General features: G+C 34.3%; 1 protein-coding gene across 1 annotated transcript in view; it reads left to right on the forward strand.

Moving 5' to 3' along the window:
- Positions 1 to 26,435, forward strand: part of LOC148618077 (C-C chemokine receptor type 1-like) — a 29,902-nt gene continuing 3,467 nt past the window's right edge. Inside the window, exon 1 of the mRNA XM_088585936.1 lies at positions 1 to 3,627. The gene's annotated coding sequence lies outside the window, so the exon portion shown is untranslated. The remainder of the gene's footprint in view (positions 3,628 to 26,435) is intronic.

Here is a 26,435-nt window from a genome sequence, read left to right on the forward strand (position 1 = left end):
AAGATAATGTAAGCATAGAAGGGTCTGAAAAATTCCCAACGATGTTAGAACAGTCGAATTTGCAAAGCAAATGTTTGGTCGTTCCCACTGTGGGACTGGAACACGGCCTGCACAAAGTCCAGTGCCCTAGACCAGTAGGCCAGCTAGGCTATGTAAATTATAGCTTCCTCAGGCCGGATCATTCCTCCCCTTAGGATTTATCTAGGGCTGTAACGAGGAGGAACCACCCAGGTAGCGAAAGCTATATTTTTATATAGCCTAGCTTGCCGAGTGGTCTAGCGCGCTGGATTTTGTGCAGGCGGTGTTGCCACAGATTTCACAGCAGTACGAGTTCGAATTTTTCATACCCTTATGTATATATATATCTATATATATAATTATTTTTGTTTGTGCTGCATCGTCATGACTGGACGATCCGATACCCATTAAGTTTGCTGGTTGGCAGATTCCTTTAGACTTTATATATATATATATATATATATATATATATACAACGTCTCAGAATGTGACGACTCTATTCTCTACATTGCTCCATCGGATCAAATTGATACAGGGAAGATAACGTAAACTTATAGAAGGGTCTGAAAAATCCCAAACGATGTTAGAACTGTCAAATTTGCGAAGCAAATTTTTGTCGTTCCCTCCGCGGGACTCGAACTCATACCGCTGTGACATCTATGGCAACACCGCCTACACTAAGTACAGCGCCCTAGACCACTCGGCCAGCTAGGCTAATTTGACAGTTCTAACATCGTTGGGAATTTTTCAGACCCTTATATATATATATATATATATATATATTTGATCACTTATTCGGTTAACGACGAGTAAACTCAGGAAGCAAAAACGTATGGAATACTTTTAAACGAGCTTAAAATAAGGGAATTATCAACAATTTTAGCAACGGGTCTATAAAAGATATACTGACAGTATACATATATATGATGTAGTATAGAAGTAAGAGGACTGCTACAAATTACACAAAAACTGCCCATGGAAATGTTTTGAACTAAGGGTTACTTCAATAGTTGATTTCAGAGAAGTCAATAGTGGCAATCAAGAAATTCCGAAAGGGAGGGGAGGGGGTGGGGCTTTGACTGACTTAAGAGGGACACGCGCCTGTAATTTCCAGTAATTTTATATTTAATCAACCACAAAATGGATCCGCCTATGGTAGGAAAGGCAAAAAAGAAATAGGAAGATGTCAGTTTCTATTCTATGGAAGAAGTACAGTTTAATTACATAAGATTATTGAGAAGGATTTTAAACGTAATTTAAAGACTAATAGAAGGTAGAGGAAGTTGAAGTAAACAATAGTGTTTGTTGTCTAAGAACCGTTCGAACTTAATTTTAATCAAAATTGTCCAGGGAAAACGACAATAGAACTAAAACTAATTCTGAAAGTCAATATAACGTAATAAGATCTCCAGTTCAATATGATATTTGTGTCTGAAACAAGTAAGACAAACATAAGATCCGGTTTCATTGCCTTAACTAAACGTTTTTTTTTTTTTAAATGACTCATTTACCAAGCAAGCGCCGGTCCAAGGAAAGGCATGCCGGGCGAATGCACGAAATCTTGTTTAATATCATCCTAAATTATTCTTTTTATTTAAATTATGCCCCCATCTTAAATCCTGGATCCGTCCATGCTTAATTGTTTTTATGACATACGTGCAATACATGTGTCACCGTATGTGTAATTTTCATTACGTGTTATCATATCATACATCATACCCATCATGACGTATTACCGCGACTTCTTATATTGTCGTAAGCATATCACCTAATAACATTGCGCGTTTGGCGCGAAATGAAATATGCGCACCCAGGCATACCTCGACTGGGCACTCTATATTTCATTAACTGCCAGATAGCTTAACCTAGCTGATGCTATTATGCCGAAGCAATATATTTACAGGTATAGTGAATTTGCATTGTTTTTCTAAAGTTTACTTTAGTTTTTGGTTTCGGATTAGATAATCGTTTTATTTTGCGATACTACATTTTAACGTTTAGCTACAATTTAGCTATTAATCAGATATCTGCTGAAATTTGCAATAGAAATCTTATCTTTTTTTATAAATTGCGAAAGCGCGTAGAAAGTTTGTCAGCCGTAGTGTCATTTTATTGTGTTTGTAGGTCGTGTATAATTGAGTTATTGAATGTTTTCCGAAACATGAATAACTATGTACAGTTTGTTAATAAATATATTTAAGATTTTGGGTCTTAATGGTCGGTGAAACTTGTTATGGCAATGAAGATTTAGTCACAGCCTACATGCCCTGCGACACATGGATGCATGTATAAGTTAATTCCACTGATTTAAAACATTTGTTCTCAATAGACTTCAAAACATTCTAAGACTCTTACTCGCACTAAACGACTACAACTGTCTGTACCATAGGAAGCGGAAGTCGTCTCCAGACGCCATTCGGACAAAAAAAAAAAACAAAAACAAAAAACAAAAAAAAACAAAAAAAAACAGATACTCAAATACATAGGATAGTAACGTCAACTAACTTTAATTACTTAAATACAATGAAGTGTTGTTTTTTACTGAGCATGACAAATGTGCAAAGCTGGAGTAAAAAACCCTGGTTTTTCCATTGAGGGATTCAAATCACCTAATTTGACTTTGTACAATCTTGTGTTTTCTTTACTCCAATGTATTAGCTCGATAGTCATCGTAATTTTTAATGTAAGTCAGTTTTTGTAAGGATCAGGGAAAATGGGAAAAATTAAAAACTTGCATATGCATGTCAAAAACTTACCGCTCTGACAATACATTTTACTCACGGATGCTTTCTCTATTTGAAAAGACTACATTTGATCTCTGCATCACTGGATTGGCTCAGAAATGTTTCAATAGAATGTTGAAGAAATGAAGTTTTTTACAGAGATGACAGCTCATGAAATTTTCATTTTCAGTGCATTTCAATGCAATTATGATTAAATTAACCAATGTAATATGGATACTCTAATGGTGCAAATAATCAAATCGTGTTTCACCCACTGCCTGATCTTACAGAGACACTTAATCTTCAATCACGTTTTCCTGGCATGCATTCTACTTCAAAATTTCAAAAAATCTAAAATTTTCTTACAATAACAGATTCCGTAACGACTTTACAGAAGTAATAATGTTTATTTTATTGATTCTCTCGGTTTTCACGTAGATACTAAACATTTATTTGCCAGAATATTTATAACAGTCAGTAATTAACGCTAACTTCCCGTTTATTATTGCAACAATATTAAATAACATCAGTCGTCCTCTAATGGTTTCTGGATAATAAGAGAGGAAGAAGGCAATAGCAGTGCTATTGAAATATGTAAGAATCCTATTATGGACATTGATTTGATGGTTATTCGTGAGACAAGAAATCGTCATTCGCTTCTTTGTGAAGTTCTGGAGGAAAATTGAAATATTTACTGTAAGATATGGACTCGACGTTTGTTTAGTAAACATTATTGCGGTGTACTACGATAGTCGCATATCTTTGGAAATATAGTCGACATTTAACGATTCGTGATTTTTCAAAAGGAAGATTGTTATTTTTGTTGGCTGTTGTGATGGATTGTGATAGGTGAAGTTATTGTTCTTGGCTGTTGTGATGGATTGGGGTAGGTGAAGTCATTATTATATTCTTAAGACTAAATGCAATATCGAATCGTATTGCATAAAACAAAACAAATTCATGTGCATTTAATAATAATAATAATAATTATGTTGCCTCTGATACAAATGATTGCTGAAAATATTCTGTATAGTCTGTAAAAAAATGTTATATATTGGTGTTGTTCGCTTTGGATGTTCTCTAATTTCTTCCGTCAACAGATAAAAAGACATGCCGACAGTTTAGATGTAAAGAGTCTTATGTGTAACATGTATCAGATACATTTTGTACATATATGTATATATGATTAATTATTTTGTCTCGGTTCTGATCGTCTTTGGGACACCAGAAGATACATGTTGAAATGCATTTACTGGTAATAGACTCATCGTCTTTCATCAACAGAAGATAACAAAGTTTGTTTTTTTTTTCAAATTTTGGTTTCGTGTTGTTTCATCCAGAGTTTTGATAGTTTTAGATTGTCTAAGCCAGAGTCTTTTCATGTCAACAGAAGGTGTATACATGTATATTTGATTACTCGAGTTTTATATAAAAAAAAAGAACTGTCAAATTGTCTTCCATCAATATGTTTGTTGTACGATATTTAGTCTGATCGTCTTTTGTCATCAGGAAATGAATTTTGACATTTTTTACTGTTTAATCCCGAGTCTTATTTTCTTGGTCAACAGAAGGATTTGGTATATATATATACAGTGTTAATCCTAAAGTTGGTCTATAGAGGGTTCATAAAATTATATTTATTCAGTCGATCGACTAAAAAAAATCTGTCAACTGCTCTAGAATATCAAATGTTATGTAGGGTAGAACCTAACACAAGTCTTTTCTCGGTCAACAGTAGGATTCTTGGCTGCATAGTAATAATCTCGAAATTAAGTTGGTCAACAGAAGGTTCATATATCTATATTTGTTCAGTCGTTCAATTAAAAAAATCTGCCAACTGTTTTAGAATATCAAATGTAATGTATGGTTGAACCTAACAAAAGTCTTGTAAACAATTATATCAAGATAGGCACGTAGATTTTTTGTTTTTCTTTATGTTTTTTGTTTTTTGTTATGTTTTGTTTCGTTCGTTTTTTTTGTTTTTTGTTTGTTTGCTTGTTTGTTGTTTTTTTTTTGTTTTGTTTTGTTTTTTTTTTTTTGGGGGGGGGGGTAAATGTATTTAACTACTTTAACTTAATCTCATTTTAATTGTTTACATTCGGCAACATAGGTTATAAACTTAGTTGGTACTGTTACGTCATTAAGTCGATTTGTTCGTAATTCGTGATTCAAATAATTCCGAGCTATATAACGTTTTGGCAAATAATCAAATCTTAATTTGGTTTGGATTCGACTAGAAATTCGATTAAATAAGGGTTGTTTTTAGTTTTTGACCAAGTTAATATGCTTGCATAAGCAACTTCAGGAATATTTATGCTTGTTCATAAACATTTATTTCTAATAAAGCGTAAACTGCCCTTTAAACAGCAACAATACTTCAGAAGTTTTAGGAACAAGGTCACAAGATATAGCATTACTCTACAAACAATAAGTTCTCTGCCAAAGCACATTGTAAATATCTCAGTATATACCAAACCACGTTGTAACGATCAGAGTATATACCAAACCACGTTATAACGATCTGAGTATATACCAAACCACATTGTAACGATCTGAATATACATGTATACCAAACCACGTTGTAACGGTTTGAGCATATACCATCCTCGTTGTAACGATCGGAGTACAAACCAAACCGCGTTGTAATGATCTGAGTACATATCAAACCACGTTGTAACGATCTGAGTATATGTCAAACCACATAGTGACAATCTGAGTATATACCAAACCACGTTATAACGATCTGAGTATATACCAAACCACATTGTAACGATCTGAGTATATACCAAACCACATTGTAACGATCTGAATATATACCATACCATGTTGTAACGATCGGAGTACAAACCAAACCGCGTTGTAACGATCTGAATATATACCAAACCACGTTGTAACGATCTGAATATATACCAAACCACATTGTAACGATCTGAATATATACCAAACCACGCTGTAACGAACTGAATATATACCAAACCACGTTGTAACGATCTGAATATATACCAAACCACGTTGTAACGATCTGAATATATACCAAACCACGCTGTAACGAACTGAGTACACGTATATACAAAAGCACATTGCAACGATATGAGTATGTACCAAATCACATGGTAACGATCTCCGTATATCCCAAATCAAATTTTAACGATCTCAGTATATATCAAACCTCGATTTAACGATCTGAGTATATATCAAACCACGTTGTAACGATCTGAATATATGCCAAATAACGTTGTAACGATCTCTGTATATACCAAACCACGTTGTAACGGTTTGAGTATATACCATCCTCGTTGTAACGATCGGCGTACAAACCAAACCGCGTTGTAATGATCTGAGTACATATCAAACCACGTTGTAACGATCTGAGTATATGCCAAACCACAAAGTGACGATCTGAATATATACCAAACCACGTTATTACGATCTGAGTATATACCAAACCACATTGTAACGATCTCAGTATATACATGTACCAAATCACGTTGTAACGATCTGAGTATACACCGAACCACACTTTACCGATCTGAGTATATGCCAAAAAAACAAAAAAAAAAAAACAACAAATACAGAAGATAAACTTTGTTCACATGTATAGATTGTAAGATCTACCACGAGGTCACACCACCGGCCTTTCCAAAATAAATCTAGTTATCTAGAAAACCTAATTATACATTGTGTATATGTACCCTATTGTCTTGAAATACATAAAATAATATTGTTTTCGACCTGCCCATAAAGGTTGTGTTCAGACATTTTGTTTCAATTATTACGTACTTCGATTTCATGCGACATTTTCCTGCTTTTCTTAATATTGGACTTGTTATTTGGAATTGAATCAAATGGATCATCAGACATTTTTCATGACAAACTAGAAAAGTATTTCCTCTGTTGGAAATATCCGTTTTTTTTACGTTCGACATCATTACCTTCTTGATGCCATTCAGATAAACTTCTGACATTGTTGTTAATATATAGGGCATTCTAGGGTCATCATCAATATATAACACAAAATTATACCATTTTCTGTTACCAAAGCTATAATCTGTAAGCACACCTTACAGGACCAGCGAAAAAAGGTATACTATACATGTAGTACAAAGTCACCCATCACCAAAGGTAAATATGTTGTGTAAGATAATGCATATAAAGTTACCCATTACCAAAGGTAATCTCTGTAGTATGAGGTTACCAATCACCACAGGTACACTCTGTATTACAAGGTAACCTATCACCAAAGGTAAACTCTATAGTACAAGGTTACCCATCACCAATGCTAAACTCTGTGGTACAAGGAAACCCATCACCGAAGGTAAACTCTGTGATACAAACTAACCAATTACCAAAGGTAAACTCTGTGATACAAAGTTAGAAATCACTAAAGGTAAACTCGGTGATACAAAGAACCAATTACCAAAGGTAAACTCTATGATACAAAGTTAGAAATCACCAAAGTTAAACTCTGTGATACAAAGTTAGAAATCACTAAAGGTAAACTCTGTGATACAAAGTTAGAAATCACTAAAGGTAAACTCGATGATACAAAGTAACCCATTACCAAAGGTAAAATCTGTAGTATAAGGTAACCCATCACCAAAGGTAAGCTCTGTGATACAAAGTAACCCATTACTAATGGTAAACCCTGTAGTACAAAGTTACCCATCACCAAAGGTAACACTGTAGTACTAGGTCATCTATAACACAGGTAAACTCTGTTGTACAATGTAACCTATCACCAAAGTTAAACTTCTGTGATACAAAGTTACAAATCACTAAAGGTAACATCGGTGATACAAAGCAACCCATCACTAAAGGTAAACTCTCTAGTAGAAAGTTACCCATCACCAAACGTAAACACTGTAGTACAAGGTCATCTATCACCACAGGTAAACTCTGTTGTATAAGGTAACCTGTCACCAAAGTTAAACTCTGTAATACAAGGTCACTAATCACCAAAGGTAAACTCTGTGATACAAAGTTACAAATCATGAAAGGTAAAATCTGTAGTAAAAGGTAATCCATTACCAAAGGTAAGCTCTGTGATACAAATTGATACCCATCATTAAAGGTAAACTCTAGTACAAAGTTACCCATCACCAAAAGTATACACTGTAGTACATGGTAACTTATCACCAAAGGTAAACTCTGTAGTACAAAGTTACCAATCACCAAAAGTAAACACTGTAGCACAGGGTAACTTATCACTAAAGATAACCCATTACCAAAGGTGAATTCTGTGGTACAAGGTAATCCATATTCACAGGTAAACTCTGAAGTGTTAAGTTACCTATCACCAAAGGTAAACTCTGTAGTACAAGGAAACCCATCACCTAAGATAAACTCTGTGGTACAAAGTAACCCATCTCCAAAGGTAAACTCTGTGGTACAAGGTAACACAACATCAAAGGTGAACACTGTAGTACAAGGTACTCTATCACCAAAAGTATATAGTACAAAGTAACAAATCACTAAAGGTAAACTCTGAAGAACAAAATTACAAATCACTAAAGGTAAACTCTATGGTGCAAGGTTACCCATCACCAAAGATAAACTCTGTGATACAATATTACAATCACTAACGGTAAACTCTGTGGTACAAGGTTTTTTATCACCAAAAATAAACTATGTGATACAAAGTTACACATCACCAAATGAAAACTCTGTGATACAGGGTTACCCATCACCACAGGTAAACTCCGAAGTGCAGGGTAACCTAGCACCAAAGGTTAGTTACCCATCATCAAAGCTCTGTGGTACATGAAAGGTTACTTACAACAAACGTGTTAAGGTACTCTGTAGTACAAGGTTGATGAACTATAGGTTATCTATTGTCAAATATGAATTTTAGATTCATGTTACAATTTTTATATTTTTATTACATTCAGGTGTATGATTTAGTAGATATTTGTTTTTATTCGTTACGAATGCAAACCCAAAGTACAGGAACACCAAGTCTCTATCTGCTGTGATTAACTTCTAACGAGATATTGATATAGCAAGATTTTAATGACATGAAAAATAGGCGATTCTTTTTATCATACAGAGGTGATAACCACTCACTCATAAGCTATTAACTTAGAATACCACGGAGTATTTCCTAACAGGATTACTTTTAGATCACTTAACATGTGAAATGGAATATATCAATCTTGTATCAGACAAGACAAATGTTTTTTGAAGTCTTCCATTCCTTGAACATTATGTTTGCTTTATTATTTTCACATCTATAAAATTCTGATTTTCATTTATGTATTGGTATGATGAGGTTTATTGATATGAGATCTGTAGACATTAAATTATCAACTGAGTCGCTGGATTTGTAATGTAAAACAACGAGGTTTTTATTCATATAAACGGGATATTGGATAACATTATTGCTAATCATTTTATATTTAGAACCTTTCTAGTAATATTTTTCTAAATCTGTTTCATTATCCAAACCTCATGTCAAGCGTATTAAATAGGGGTCCGTTAAGGAATATTTCATAAGAGGACAAGGATCGAATTTTAAAAATAGAAACAGAGTTTGCAATAAAAGTCAATATTTCTATGTTCCATGATTTTGTTCGTATTCAACCTTCAAAGTTGGTTGAGATTCTGGACCTTCGCTGGTGATCTGGTTAAAACAACAAAGGAAGGCGTTTATACTATTGCGAAAAGATTACGATGAGAAAATGCAAGAACTAAATTTTCATATCAACCTGGTTAATGAATTTGATTTAATGGTGCATTTATCAGAAACAACAGTTTCTTGTAACTTTGCATCAATCATGTAAAACAGTGAAATTCATGACTTATTTACTAAATGCATTGCATTCAATATTAAATGAAGTAATGTCCTATATTTAGTGATTCTAACTGTTACGGGGAAACTGTTTGATTTTCTAATGAGGTGATGATAATAATAAAAAATGCATGTTTTACAACAATCATTATATTATGTTGACAGATATGTCTTAAGTGTCAAGTTAGTAACGCCAGAATCTGATGCCTACAATCAGTTTCCCTAAATGTCATAAATATAGTCATTAACGACAGAATCGTCATTATGTTTTTGCTAGCTCTTTTAATGAAGCTTGATTTTTTTAATAGGTTTCCTCTTTCTATATCCATAGAAACATATTGATAGCGGGTTTTTCTTCTTATGTACCTAATAAAGAAAACCCACTGACATTCTAAGATTTGTGAAATGTCGTGAAACTACATGGTGCTTTAAAACGAGTTTGGGTTTTTCACTTCTTAAATTTCACATATAAACAAATTTCAGTATATTACAGTCCGTCCTTAAAAGTTAAAAAAATTAATACAAATGGCCGTTACAGCCTCAGATTTCTCCGCAGCAAATGGCCGTTGCAGCCTCAGATTTTCCCGCGGTAAATGCCCCTAACAGTCTCAGATTTCCCTGCAGCAAATACCAGTTACAGCCACAGAATTCCCCGTGGTAAATGCCAGTTACAGCCACAGATTTCCCTGCAGTAAATGCCCATAACAGTCTCAGAATTCCCTGCGGCAAATGCCAGTTACAGCCTTAGATTTCCCCGTGATAAATGCCCGTAACAGTCTCAGAATTCCCTGCGGTAAATGCCAGTTACAACCACAGATTTCCCCGTGGTAAATGCCAGTTACAGCCACAGATTTCCCCGTGGTAAATGCCCGTTACAACCACAGATTTCCCCGTGGTAAATGCCAGTTACAGCCACAGATTTCCCCGTGGTAAATGCCAGTTACAACCACAGATTTCCCCGTGGTAAATGCCCGTTACAGCCTCAATTTTCCCTGCGATTTTATATCAAGTCAGTGCGCTGTAATTATTATCATGTATGCGCAACTTCTCTTAAACCGTTTAATGGGCTTCAATGAAATTTTAAATGAGGATTGTTCATGATACTGAGGCCTGCATGAACAAATACAATAAATAAATGCTTCCAAAGGGAAAATATCTTACTTTATGGTTTTACATATAGCATGTAGTATTATAGTATATAATTGCAGGGGTAAATACTTGGTGAGGTCTATCGTAGTTAAATAAAGACGTAACTAAAGCAATGCCTTGACTAGTCACTGTTGTATAATGGTACTTTTCATGTGCATGCAGTAGATTGTCGTTTATTGTCATGATTAAGTATCAGTCTCTGTAAAAATCAAGCAGTGGATGAAAGTGGATATGAAATAACCCATCACTTTGACAGGACAGTGTAAATTGATTGTTTGTAGCGAGACAAGATTTTCCGTATCGTTTTGGTAAAATGAGTTATAGTAATTTAATTGAAATGCACTACAAAAGGATGTTTTGGGGGCATATAGATAATGCCGTCAAATACCTTAATTGTCCAAAACTCCGATGATAATGATAAAATAGACAAACACACCCAGTAATGTAGTGACCAAATAGTGGTCATTTCAAATAAAGAAGTTTTCAGATTGGTGGGTTGTTCATGTTTTTTTCCTAGTTTTTCCTGAATCTTAAAAAGACGTGTACTTAATGTATCATATTCATGATTGCCGATCATTTATTTCTGCATTTTAATTACACGATCATTGCATCGAATATCGATAAACTTAAATACTAATCCATTATATATAATTCAGACAAACAAAATATATTACAGAAAAACTTTCAAACTAATGAAGTGTTTTTTTTGTCTCCATACACCACATGATTGCCTAACAATATGACCCTTCATCAGGGGCCTGTTTAACAAAGATATTCTAATTTATTTTAGAACATTGATTAAGATATTCTAAGGTATTTTAGAACATTGATTAGGATTCTTTTTTGATATCATATGAAACTTCCGTTGCTTTCTAAAGACCATCGTTTTAAAGACATTACTATTGTGGCCTAACCTGTTATTACGTCATGATGTGAATTATATTTTTGAAATAAAGAATGAATTGAACATGCATCCATGTTTTACTTTAATTCAATATAACTAGAAAATGGATGGCTGTAAAATTTTATTGTATATATATACGTCTCAGAATGTGACGACTATTCGCCACACTGCTCCATCAGATAAAATTGAAACATGGAAAATAACGTAAGCATAGAAGAGTCTGAAAAATTCCCAACGGTGTTAGAACTGTTTTAGTCGTTCCCTCTGCGGGACTCGAACTAATACCACTGTGACATGTGTGGCAACACCGCCTGCACAAAGTCTAGCGCCCTAGACCACTCGGCCAGCTAGGCTATATAAAAAATTTCCTCCTCGTAGGAATATTCTAGGGTTGTAACTTAGTACAAGTGAGTTGTCCCGTACTACCATACATCGTGTACTAAGTTACAACCCTTATATTTATCCTACGTGCTCGATTTGGTCTTTTATTGACAAATAAGTGTAACAAGAGTCTCCCAGGAGCCCGAATCGCTCACCTGGTAAAATGTGCCATTCAATGGCAATAAATTTAACAAGGAGTTGTCCAACAATTTTGACTCAAGAGGACTTTGGTAGTACTTATCGTAAGGATCATTTCAGCAATTGAAAGTTTCTATCTATCATAGTTTTCAAGATATTGGCTGAAAACTGAAAAAAACCATCTTTTTTCACCTTTCAAGGGCAATAATTTTTACAAGGAGTTGTCTGAAAACTTTGACCCCCTGAAGACTTTTCTAGGCTTATAATGAGGATTTTTTCAGCAATTGAAAGATTTTGGCTTAACCTAACGGTTTTGAAGATATATGTGAAAAACTACTACCTGACCCCTATCTTCTATTTTTAGTAACTGCGGCCATGTCTTTTTTCGACATATCGAACATTCATACCAAGTGTGGTTTCAATTGGTGAAGTAGTGCCAGAGGAGAATAGTTTTGAAAAAAAATGTAAACGACGACGGACGCCAAGTGATGGTGAGCCACTAATAATTTTTTAAAAACGAAACTGACTTCTCACATGGAGAAAAAAAACAAGCGATATCCGAACTTACTTCTATGCAGTCACGCTGATCATTCAATATAAAAATAGTGGTATGATTGCCAGTGAAATAGTCATCAACCAAATACCAAACTTCTGCAGATCACCGTGTGATCTTCAATGATGGGGAATCCCTTACTTTAAATACAAGATATAAAAGGGCCTAAAATAATTGATGTTAAACTATTCATAAAAGACGAAAATCGACCTCATCTATACAACAAAAAATAAAACGAATAACAATAAACACAAAAAACCGCGACAACCACTGTACTACAGGTTCCCGGCTTGGAACAAGGGTACGCAATAGAAACTATTGAATTTTCAATGTGAATTACTTGTATCTCCTAAGAGCAGATAGATGAGAACGAATTATTATAAATTTCATCATAATCCACAAAACAACTTAAGTTTTATAACTAATTACAAAAATAAAAAAAATGTGTAGCCTATTTGGGGGTGTATCACATATAACTACGTAATTTGTAGGACTCTTATAAAGACTGCTACTCAAGTACAGTAACTACAATTTTCGTAAATATAAAGTTTTCTTTTAAATTTATCTTAACATGATTGTAAAATACTATTCTTTCTGGTCTCATCTTAACGTTTAAAGTACCATTAGTTGGCTGTCAAGTAAAATATGAAAAGTACTTGAACCTATAGATAAGGTTTCATAGCTAGAATGATTTCGTTGATACAACAGCTTGTTGTCAGTTAACGTATATAATGCTTCAGTTACACAAGTTAAGCAATTAATTTTCGTCTACATACAGGCAAAAAACTCCATCACTGTAAAGAATCTTTGGTATGAAGACTTTTGTATGCAGACATCCCTAATCTTTATTCAATAAGTCGAGGTGTTGTTCAAATTACATTTATAATCATCGATTCGTCTTCGTGGAATTCATCTTGTGGTTGGTGTTAAGTGAATCAGAAATCAACAATTATCTTTTGGATAATCACTCTTGTAAAACTCTAACAACCTAAAAATATGAGATTATTGCGTGACTGCAAATAACATAACTTAATAAAATTTTGTTCTAAACGCAACGTGGTTAACCAACTGAAAAAAAAATTGAGTTATCGCCAGTTCAAGCTGAAAGCCACACATCTCAAATTCAAATGCTTAACAGTACTGTTACTGGGTCAAAGAAATTTAGTCATGATTAGAACAGATTGTTGTTCTGTTTATGACTTCTAATATTTGAAGTCAAATTAAGCATACACATGTACATCTAGCTAAACGACTTATTTTGAAGTTCGTGTCCTGGATTTGCATAATTTTATTTTATTTAGTTCTTTTTATTCCATTGTTCATATCCTCTGTACCATTTCGTATTTTGGTTACTGATTCTATCGATTTTGATTGATGGCAATATTTGTTAAAATACACCGGAAGAGTAATCGAGGGACCCTGGCGGAAATGATAAACCGTAATGGAAGCAGGAGGTTTAGCGCGCTATAAAACCTGGTTTAATTTTGGAAATACCTGTACCAAATCAGGACCATTTCGGTGTTTTCCAACTTTCCTGTTTTTTACCCAGATATTGCAATTTGTTATACTTTGTAGGACTTTCCTTTTTACAACTGTCTGCATTTATTAGTTTGGTAGTTTTGTTTACGTCAGTAACTTTAAAAAATGCGTTATTATAATGCAAAAAAAAAAAATAACAAAGTTTAGGTGACACTAATACGGTTCCGTATAAAATACTTCAGTCTAAGTGGCACTAAATTCATTCTTCAGTTATTCCTAAATACCACATTTTTACCGAAAATTGTATAGGCTTTCATAATGACTTCTGAAAACAAATTATTTCCGCAGATTTTATTTTTTGAGGGATGGGGTTTTTGAATATTGAATCTTCTCGATGGTTTGTTCATACTTTTCACGAAAATTAATTTCGCATTATAATATCATGAAATATAAAATTGTTAACAAAAGTCCGTTAAAATATAGCAAACTGTTGTAAGTAGATGTCCTTTTTTATGTATCATAATCAAGTGTTTAATTCGAAAACTTCACATATCTATATTTTAATGTAAATGATCTCAACCGATAAAGATGTTTTCCAAGAGTAATCAAGGGAACCAAGGTTATAGCGGTAATCAAAAGAATGCAATCCGGGGACAAAAACCAGACATGGAAAACAGACATAAACAACAAAGAACCCAAAGTAACTAAAATGATACGCACAAAGCAACAAAAGCAAATGAGCAACTCGGACTCCAATAAAAAACTGGGAGCATGGACCAGGTGCACCGGTAGGGTAAGCGTCCTCTGCTTTTCTAGAAACACATCAAAATGATGGAATTTTTTATCGACAACATATTGGTCAAGTGTGGTGGACGCGTTTTTCAGTTTTCAAATGGGAATATGTTGTTCTCCTCTGCTCGCTGACATACATTGTATTCCTCCATTTATTCGAGGCTGATCTTATAACTGATCTAATCCAACGGAAGGAACATCGTTTAGCCAGATCCTTTGGTCTCAGTTTCCGCTGTATAGATGGTGTATTATCGTGAAACAATTCTAGTTTCGGGGATTTTATACGTCGCATATACCCCCAAACAAAACTTGAGATAAAGGATGCTACAAACACGTGAAGCCTCATATCTTGACCTACTTAGAGATCAATGGTGAAGAAAACTATTGACCAAACTATTCGACAAACGCGATGACTTTTCATTACGTATTGTCAACTTTCTTTCATCTGTGACAACATCCATTCAGCATCTGCGTATGGAGTTTTCATATCACAACTCATACACGTACATATTGTCAGAGTTTACAGTAACTACACAGACTTTTTGTATTGCGCTACACTTCTTACAATTGGGCTTCTGGAACAGGGATATGTTGCCACAAGATTGAAGTCATCACTACCAAAGTTTTATGGTCGTCATCATGAAATCGTGGATCGTTACGGTGTATCCATCGGCACAATGAAAACTGATTTATTCAATGTCTCATAGTTTTCCTTTCCTCTTTCGTCTACCCTGGACTTGACTCGGCGGGTGTTTCTAGAAAAACAGAGGACGCTTACCCTACTGGTGCACCTGGTCCATGGCTTCAGTTTTTAGTGGAGTCCGAGTTGCTCTTTTACTTTTTTATTTGTATGTATCATTTTGGTTATTTTATGTTCTTTTTAGTGTGTGTCTGTTTTCCATATCTGGTCTTTGTCCCTGGATTACATTCTTCTGATTTCCGCTAGAATCTTGTTTCACTTAATTACCCTTGTTAATGGAATAGACAATGCAAATATGAAAACTCTTAAGTAGTATAAAAAAATGCGTGGTCTTCGGTTTCATAAATATGCAAGACCCCCCTCCCTGAATAATATTTATGCGGACAGCTACTTTAAAAAAAAAACGTAGTCACCATTCCATTTCTAGATTGCTTTCTCCTACCCGTTAGTAAACAAGACATACATGCTTTTACTTCCGGTAATTTACATCAGTGTATTGTTGTAATCATATGATTGGCAAAAACCTCTTAACTGCTTTTGACGCTTCTAGTGTTTTAATCTGGATCGACTCATTAGTAATACATGAATGTCTTCATAAACACGTCTAGTGGTAGAAAACACGGAAACATGTCGCGTTATGAACGTCGAGAAATTTGAAGAGAAAATAAAATAGACCAATAAATGATGTTTTAGCAAAGTTTTTTGGCATCGTCGTAAAAAGAAAACGCTTTAAGCCAATTTTATCTGAAGATTATATAAGTTTTTACACCCTGAGAATGTGTTTATATCTCTGACAGAAACCAATTATTTTCAAACAAGACGTGGAAATGACATGACCATTAGGAGGTGAAATATTAGGTGTACATGTATCTGTTACTATGGTTGCAACTTAGTACAAGTGAGTTGTCCCGTACTACCATACATCGTGTACTAAGTTACAACCCTTATATTTATCCTACGTGCTCGATTTGGTCTTTTATTGACAAATAAGTGTAACAAGAGTCTCCCAGGAGCCCGAATCGCTCACCTGGTAAAATGTGCCATTCAATGGCAATAAATTTAACAAGGAGTTGTCCAACAATTTTGACTCAAGAGGACTTTGGTAGTACTTATCGTAAGGATCATTTCAGCAATTGAAAGTTTCTATCTATCATAGTTTTCAAGATATTGGCTGAAAACTGAAAAAAACCATCTTTTTTCACCTTTCAAGGGCAATAATTTTTACAAGGAGTTGTCTGAAAACTTTGACCCCCTGAAGACTTTTCTAGGCTTATAATGAGGATTTTTTCAGCAATTGAAAGATTTTGGCTTAACCTAACGGTTTTGAAGATATATGTGAAAAACTACTACCTGACCCCTATCTTCTATTTTTAGTAACTGCGGCCATGTCTTTTTTCGACATATCGAACATTCATACCAAGTGTGGTTTCAATTGGTGAAGTAGTGCCAGAGGAGAATAGTTTTGAAAAAAAATGTAAACGACGACGGACGCCAAGTGATGGTGAGCCACTAATAATTTTTTAAAAACGAAACTGACTTCTCACATGGAGAAAAAAAACAAGCGATATCCGAACTTACTTCTATGCAGTCACGCTGATCATTCAATATAAAAATAGTGGTATGATTGCCAGTGAAATAGTCATCAACCAAATACCAAACTTCTGCAGATCACCGTGTGATCTTCAATGATGGGGAATCCCTTACTTTAAATACAAGATATAAAAGGGCCTAAAATAATTGATGTTAAACTATTCATAAAAGACGAAAATCGACCTCATCTATACAACAAAAAATAAAACGAATAACAATAAACACAAAAAACCGCGACAACCACTGTACTACAGGTTCCCGGCTTGGAACAAGGGTACGCAATAGAAACTATTGAATTTTCAATGTGAATTACTTGTATCTCCTAAGAGCAGATAGATGAGAACGAATTATTATAAATTTCATCATAATCCACAAAACAACTTAAGTTTTATAACTAATTACAAAAATAAAAAAAATGTGTAGCCTATTTGGGGGTGTATCACATATAACTACGTAATTTGTAGGACTCTTATAAAGACTGCTACTCAAGTACAGTAACTACAATTTTCGTAAATATAAAGTTTTCTTTTAAATTTATCTTAACATGATTGTAAAATACTATTCTTTCTGGTCTCATCTTAACGTTTAAAGTACCATTAGTTGGCTGTCAAGTAAAATATGAAAAGTACTTGAACCTATAGATAAGGTTTCATAGCTAGAATGATTTCGTTGATACAACAGCTTGTTGTCAGTTAACGTATATAATGCTTCAGTTACACAAGTTAAGCAATTAATTTTCGTCTACATACAGGCAAAAAACTCCATCACTGTAAAGAATCTTTGGTATGAAGACTTTTGTATGCAGACATCCCTAATCTTTATTCAATAAGTCGAGGTGTTGTTCAAATTACATTTATAATCATCGATTCGTCTTCGTGGAATTCATCTTGTGGTTGGTGTTAAGTGAATCAGAAATCAACAATTATCTTTTGGATAATCACTCTTGTAAAACTCTAACAACCTAAAAATATGAGATTATTGCGTGACTGCAAATAACATAACTTAATAAAATTTTGTTCTAAACGCAACGTGGTTAACCAACTGAAAAAAAAATTGAGTTATCGCCAGTTCAAGCTGAAAGCCACACATCTCAAATTCAAATGCTTAACAGTACTGTTACTGGGTCAAAGAAATTTAGTCATGATTAGAACAGATTGTTGTTCTGTTTATGACTTCTAATATTTGAAGTCAAATTAAGCATACACATGTACATCTAGCTAAACGACTTATTTTGAAGTTCGTGTCCTGGATTTGCATAATTTTATTTTATTTAGTTCTTTTTATTCCATTGTTCATATCCTCTGTACCATTTCGTATTTTGGTTACTGATTCTATCGATTTTGATTGATGGCAATATTTGTTAAAATACACCGGAAGAGTAATCGAGGGACCCTGGCGGAAATGATAAACCGTAATGGAAGCAGGAGGTTTAGCGCGCTATAAAACCTGGTTTAATTTTGGAAATACCTGTACCAAATCAGGACCATTTCGGTGTTTTCCAACTTTCCTGTTTTTTACCCAGATATTGCAATTTGTTATACTTTGTAGGACTTTCCTTTTTACAACTGTCTGCATTTATTAGTTTGGTAGTTTTGTTTACGTCAGTAACTTTAAAAAATGCGTTATTATAATGCAAAAAAAAAAAATAACAAAGTTTAGGTGACACTAATACGGTTCCGTATAAAATACTTCAGTCTAAGTGGCACTAAATTCATTCTTCAGTTATTCCTAAATACCACATTTTTACCGAAAATTGTATAGGCTTTCATAATGACTTCTGAAAACAAATTATTTCCGCAGATTTTATTTTTTGAGGGATGGGGTTTTTGAATATTGAATCTTCTCGATGGTTTGTTCATACTTTTCACGAAAATTAATTTCGCATTATAATATCATGAAATATAAAATTGTTAACAAAAGTCCGTTAAAATATAGCAAACTGTTGTAAGTAGATGTCCTTTTTTATGTATCATAATCAAGTGTTTAATTCGAAAACTTCACATATCTATATTTTAATGTAAATGATCTCAACCGATAAAGATGTTTTCCAAGAGTAATCAAGGGAACCAAGGTTATAGCGGTAATCAAAAGAATGCAATCCGGGGACAAAAACCAGACATGGAAAACAGACATAAACAACAAAGAACCCAAAGTAACTAAAATGATACGCACAAAGCAACAAAAGCAAATGAGCAACTCGGACTCCAATAAAAAACTGGGAGCATGGACCAGGTGCACCGGTAGGGTAAGCGTCCTCTGCTTTTCTAGAAACACATCAAAATGATGGAATTTTTTATCGACAACATATTGGTCAAGTGTGGTGGACGCGTTTTTCAGTTTTCAAATGGGAATATGTTGTTCTCCTCTGCTCGCTGACATACATTGTATTCCTCCATTTATTCGAGGCTGATCTTATAACTGATCTAATCCAACGGAAGGAACATCGTTTAGCCAGATCCTTTGGTCTCAGTTTCCGCTGTATAGATGGTGTATTATCGTGAAACAATTCTAGTTTCGGGGATTTTATACGTCGCATATACCCCCAAACAAAACTTGAGATAAAGGATGCTACAAACACGTGAAGCCTCATATCTTGACCTACTTAGAGATCAATGGTGAAGAAAACTATTGACCAAACTATTCGACAAACGCGATGACTTTTCATTACGTATTGTCAACTTTCTTTCATCTGTGACAACATCCATTCAGCATCTGCGTATGGAGTTTTCATATCACAACTCATACACGTACATATTGTCAGAGTTTACAGTAACTACACAGACTTTTTGTATTGCGCTACACTTCTTACAATTGGGCTTCTGGAACAGGGATATGTTGCCACAAGATTGAAGTCATCACTACCAAAGTTTTATGGTCGTCATCATGAAATCGTGGATCGTTACGGTGTATCCATCGGCACAATGAAAACTGATTTATTCAATGTCTCATAGTTTTCCTTTCCTCTTTCGTCTACCCTGGACTTGACTCGGCGGGTGTTTCTAGAAAAACAGAGGACGCTTACCCTACTGGTGCACCTGGTCCATGGCTTCAGTTTTTAGTGGAGTCCGAGTTGCTCTTTTACTTTTTTATTTGTATGTATCATTTTGGTTATTTTATGTTCTTTTTAGTGTGTGTCTGTTTTCCATATCTGGTCTTTGTCCCTGGATTACATTCTTCTGATTTCCGCTAGAATCTTGTTTCACTTAATTACCCTTGTTAATGGAATAGACAATGCAAATATGAAAACTCTTAAGTAGTATAAAAAAATGCGTGGTCTTCGGTTTCATAAATATGCAAGACCCCCCTCCCTGAATAATATTTATGCGGACAGCTACTTTAAAAAAAAAACGTAGTCACCATTCCATTTCTAGATTGCTTTCTCCTACCCGTTAGTAAACAAGACATACATGCTTTTACTTCCGGTAATTTACATCAGTGTATTGTTGTAATCATATGATTGGCAAAAACCTCTTAACTGCTTTTGACGCTTCTAGTGTTTTAATCTGGATCGACTCATTAGTAATACATGAATGTCTTCATAAACACGTCTAGTGGTAGAAAACACGGAAACATGTCGCGTTATGAACGTCGAGAAATTTGAAGAGAAAATAAAATAGACCAATAAATGATGTTTTAGCAAAGTTTTTTGGCATCGTCGTAAAAAGAAAACGCTTTAAGCCAATTTTATCTGAAGATTATATAAGTTTTTACACCCTGAGAATGTGTTTATATCTCTGACAGAAACCAATTATTTTCAAACAAGACGTGGAAATGACATGACCATTAGGAGGTGAAATATTAGGTGTACATGTATCTGTTACTATGGTTGCTTATTTGGGTCAAATAAAGTGAGAAAAAATCCGTGGCCACGAAAAAACAATTAGTATATCCAGGCCACGACTTTATAATAAGTAAAGACCACAAGTTAATGAGTCGAAGCCACAAAATAAAATAGTCGTATATATACATGTACCCAGGATTTCATATATGACTAAACACGGTTTTTCCAGAATTTATTGATGTGTAAACCGGACCATTCACTCACAAAAATGCCAGATTTGGAGTCAATGGTCCGATTGTACACATCCATAAATTCTGGAAAAACAATGTTTAATCCTTATATTCAAATCCCAAACTATCTGAAATATATTTATCGTTTTTGTTTTCTTGTATTTCTTATAGACTCTCTTTCAGTGAAGTTTACACCCGAAATTGACTTCGGAAAAGGCGGCATTCAACCGACAACGCGACATTGTTGTCAATTTCAGTATTCGAATTAAATAAGGGACTAAAGGACTCCTGATAACCATATTCTTTCAAAATTGTTGTTTTAAATATCCAATATCGAAGATGAATGAAATAAAGCAGATTCATGTACTATCGTTTCGCGCCTTCAATTCGACTTTTTCTTTCGTCAAAGCTAAGCGATGGTAGCCATGTTGTTTACGATATGTACATGGAATTTACACTGTTGTAAAAACTGCCATCGCCGAGGTCGTAGAAAATGAACTACCAATCAAAATGCACGAATAAGGCATATGCTAATTAAATTGGAATTATCATGAAGTAACGAAAACTATTTATGTTTCTCCTACACTTATTTTGAGAATTCGACGTGATAGACTTAACCATGAATATTTCAAAGGGAGGTTTACAAAGAATGTAATTGATTCGTTCTTGTGCCCAACATACTTTCTAATAGTTGTTAATAGTCATGCCGATTTTCATCACTGAACTCCAAAAAGTATTAAAGTTAAAGAGCGGGCACGATTTTGGACACTTGGAATTGGGTTACCTACATTCTACCTAAGTTTTTGAGCCATGTCTTTTCATCTATATGGTTCATTCCTGTTCGTGACACACATTCTAATATAGAGGTTAATAACCATGCCAGATGCAGACACATGTTTGTGACGGACGGCCGGACGGAAAAGCTGATTACTATAGGCCTCCCGCCGATAATCTGCGGCGCCCTAATAAATCTAAGAATTTTTTTATCAACAATTATACATTGTATATTATTATATTAATTGTATGTCTCTTAAATTTGAATTCATGTATTTATTGAGAAAAAAAACTCACAATCACCAGATACATTGTACCTCGCATGGTGGCTCGTGGCCACGACATACCAATTACTAATTCGAGGCCACAGGTTACGATTTTTGTTTCTCGCTTTATTTGACCCAAATGAGCTTACTTTAATGTCTAGATTAGAAGGTCGACGTGTTTAGTGTATCCTTTTTTATGTTACAGAAAAAAACATCCTATGGGAGACTTAAAAATGTATTTTATTGTTTGCCACAGGAACAATCACCAGAGTGTTTTTTTTTCTTAAATGTCCCTCTTAAGGCTTCTTATTTTTGAACAGGTTTATTTCGTATAACCTGTTCAAAAATTAGTATCAGTCCGTTTTTAATTAATTCTAATGGATTCAAATGTAAATATAAAGAATTGATTCGTTACCAAAACTTTTTAATATTTGCAATTGCAGAGTGCTGACCAATCGACGGTAAACGTCACAGTACTAATCAATGTTGAACAAAATAATCTGGTTTGCTCAAAGAGAACCAACCAACCACAAAGCTTGTTACAATCCCAGTATATGCAGCGATTGGACAAAAATGAAGATCACTGCTTCCACTACCCCTCCCCACACTGTCAATCAAGTGAAAGTAATTAATTTTAACAGTTATTTTTGAAAGCACCGACTGGTGTATTTTTTTAAAACTTTTGGTATTATATACTTTAGTTGGTTTTTACACGAAATAAAGCAGAGTCCATTTCCGTTTAGAGTTTTGTATGTATATAATTACCCCGTATACATTTAAGAACATTAAGACTTATTATACCCCGCTTTAAAAGCTTGGTATCTGTCCGTTCATCCATCCTCAGTTCTAATCCGCAACTCTCTTAAATGGAATTTGATGAAACTTTCACAGAACGCCATTGTGCACCTTCTACTTTGTTTTCCTTTCTGAATGTGTTTTAAGGTTACCTGAAGCAAAACATGCATCGAATTTGATGAAACTTTCACAGATTCCCTATTACATAATGCCTTTGTGCACCTCCTATTTTTTGTTTCTATCCGAATGATTTTTTGGGGGGTTTTCTGATGCCTTATACGGACTTCGTCATTTGTAAACCAAGGTTCCACGAACCCTCTTCTAATCCGTAACTCCTCTGAAACCGCTGTTTTGATTTTGATGTAACTTTTACAGATTCTTTATTACATTATGCCATATTGTGACATCCTATTTTGTTTTTACATCTTAAACCGATTATTGGGTATCCTATATGCCTGGTTTTATGGAGAGAAGCGGGGTTATCACCAAGTGAGCTTTGCTCACAGGTTTTCACTAGTTGATTAAAGATTTATGTAAGTGGAACGAACTTATTCAACACGCCCTCTAAATAAGCTGGTCTTCCATTTTTCCATTACAAAGTCGATGGTACACAGATGCATTCTTAAGTAGCACTGTAGCTAAGAATCATGCAAAATGTGATTCATGGGTTAAAAAGCCTACATATTTTTATTTTTGATATTTTGTTTAAATTGCCATCGTAAACAGAAATTAACATTCAGTCTTTCATATAACCCGTGTTCTTAGGAGATAAAAATGATATAGAATGCACTGTAGATTTTAAAATTAAGGGAGATAACTCTGTAAATGACACGCAAATACAATAGAATCTATTGGATTTTCAATGTTGATTATCTCCTAAGAGCAGGCAGATTTTAATGAATAATTACACATTCCATAGTATAGACCCATGAAACAACTTAATTACAAAAACAAAAAATATGTAGCCTTTTTGGGAGTATATCACATTTTACAGATTTTGCATGATTCTTACAAAGATAGTTACTTAAAATTCCCCAGGAAGTGTCATTTATGCCAAATATTGAAAGATATATAATGGTAATTGTGTAAGAAGAAGACCGTTTAAGTCAAGACGAAACATCGAAAGTTATGTCATGAACTGGATATTCTTTATTTACTAATACAATTTATCTGCCAAGACAATTCCTCATTGTTTACATATCTGGAAACGGAAGAGGAAATCTCAATCTTTTATTAATGTATTTGTAGAAAACGACAAATAAATCCTAAAAATCGATTATTGCTGATGCAATTTCTATTAAAGCGAAGTCATCATCATTTAATTAGCTATCAAAAGAAACTTCTTCTCAAACGCATCCGCGACTTTGATAAATTGAAATAAAATGACGTTGATGAATTGAAGAATCCTGAAGGCTACATGTGCACTCTTTTGTTTTGATCTAAAAATTAACTAAATTTTATCTCAAGAAGAATTATTATCCGTATTCAGTAGAAACAAAGTACTATATTCATTTAATTGATAATGTTATATAACAAATGAAAAATAAACGGATTTGGCGAAACGCATCAAAATAGTAAAAACTTTCAGAGATCACCAAAAGGTCTTTAACAAGTGTAATCGCACCCTTTTTTCCGATAACAAAAGTTACAAAATCCACGGTAACAGAACGATGACAATTCTTCATAATAAACTAAAAAGTAAAATAACGACACAGAGATATATTGATGACCAACATCTTGCTGACTGCATGGACAGGCTAATTTCTGCGATTGGGACAACATAATTTTATAAGGCCTTAACCATCCCCTTTAATATAAGAAAACAATAAACAAACACACCATAGAATTCACTCGATAATACACCGAATTCTTTCCATGGAATATCTCAACATACACCATAAACGAAATGAGATATCCACTCAAAGAAAGCTCACAGTTACTGAAAGCTAACCCAGAGCCATTTAAAGAAAGACAATCCCATACCATAAAAACTACCAGCATAAGAAATAATCGGTCACTACGATTCCGGGGGAGTAGTAACGTCAATTACTGAATATGAAATATTTGATGTAGGGAAGCCCGCACCACTTGAAATGATTAATCGCTCTGGTTCTGGTCTAATATGCTTCCGAAAGGTCGAAAAAATGGTAAATTGAGAATTGCGGATTGGTTAAACTAATATGCGTTCAAAAGGGAGGTTGCAGCTGTGCGAATTTAACGGAATTCCCACGATTTCATATTGTCACCACGAAACATGTGGACGTCGCACTACGCAAGAAAATAAATATATCATCTGCTCGCAGAATAGAATCTCTAACTTCTTGACACATATGTCGCAGGGCATATGGGCTGAGACTAATTTTCCATTACCAAGACAAGTTTCACCAACCATTAAGAGCCAAGATCTTTATAAACTGTAAATATATTTATTAACAAACTGTACGTATTTATTTATCTTTCGGAAAACATTCAATAACTCAATTATACACGACCTGCAAACACAATAAAATGACACTACTTCTGACAAACTTGCTACGCGCTTTCGCAATTTGTAAAAAAAAAACATAAAAAAGATTTCTATCTCAAATTTCTGCAAATATATGAATGCAGTTAATGAAATATAGAATGCGCAGTCGAGCTATGCCTTAGTGCACATAATTCACTTCGCGCCAAGCGCGCAATGTTAGTAAGTGGTATGCATACGATAATATAAGAAGTCGGTGATACGTCATGATGGGTATGATATATGATATGATAATACGTAATGAAAATTACACATACGGTGACACATATGAAAAAGACACCCGTTATCCTATGTCGGCTTTCCATGCATGACGTCAAAGAACAAACAATTATACAGCTCGATGAAAACCAACAAAAATCAATCATTGAAACGAAAGTACTATACGTGATGACTTTTATTTTCCTTATACACGTATAAATGTCAAAACAAAAATTGAACTGGCAAATAATGTTCTGATACGACCACAGCATGTTGAACTCAGTTCTATTTGGACAGTTCTATTTTACTATACACAATATAGTTTTTGACACACTAAGGCATATGACTTGATGTTCATTATGGAAACAACTGGTTTTGGGCACAATATAGCACACAATTTGAAATTCAAGAAGAGGTGTAAAAAAGTTCTGCTTTAAGGGTGCTAATCAAAGACCATTGCCTTCGATCCTTATAACTAAAACCCTAAAGAGATGTAAATCTGAGAAATAAATAAAAACAAAATGGGACCCCCAAAATTGACGATTTTGGATGTGACCCACTTCGGTCCCTTAAAGCTAGAAAATCGGAAAAGATATCTAAAATCTGATTGAAAAAATGCAGGCAGCAATTACAATTAAAAAAAAATTCGCGAT

The sequence above is a fragment of the Perna viridis genome, chromosome 5 (genome assembly GCF_037379345.1).
Source record: "Perna viridis isolate PV_CMFRI_1.1 ecotype Kerala chromosome 5, ASM3737934v1, whole genome shotgun sequence".
NCBI lineage: Eukaryota > Metazoa > Mollusca > Bivalvia > Mytilida > Mytilidae > Perna > Perna viridis.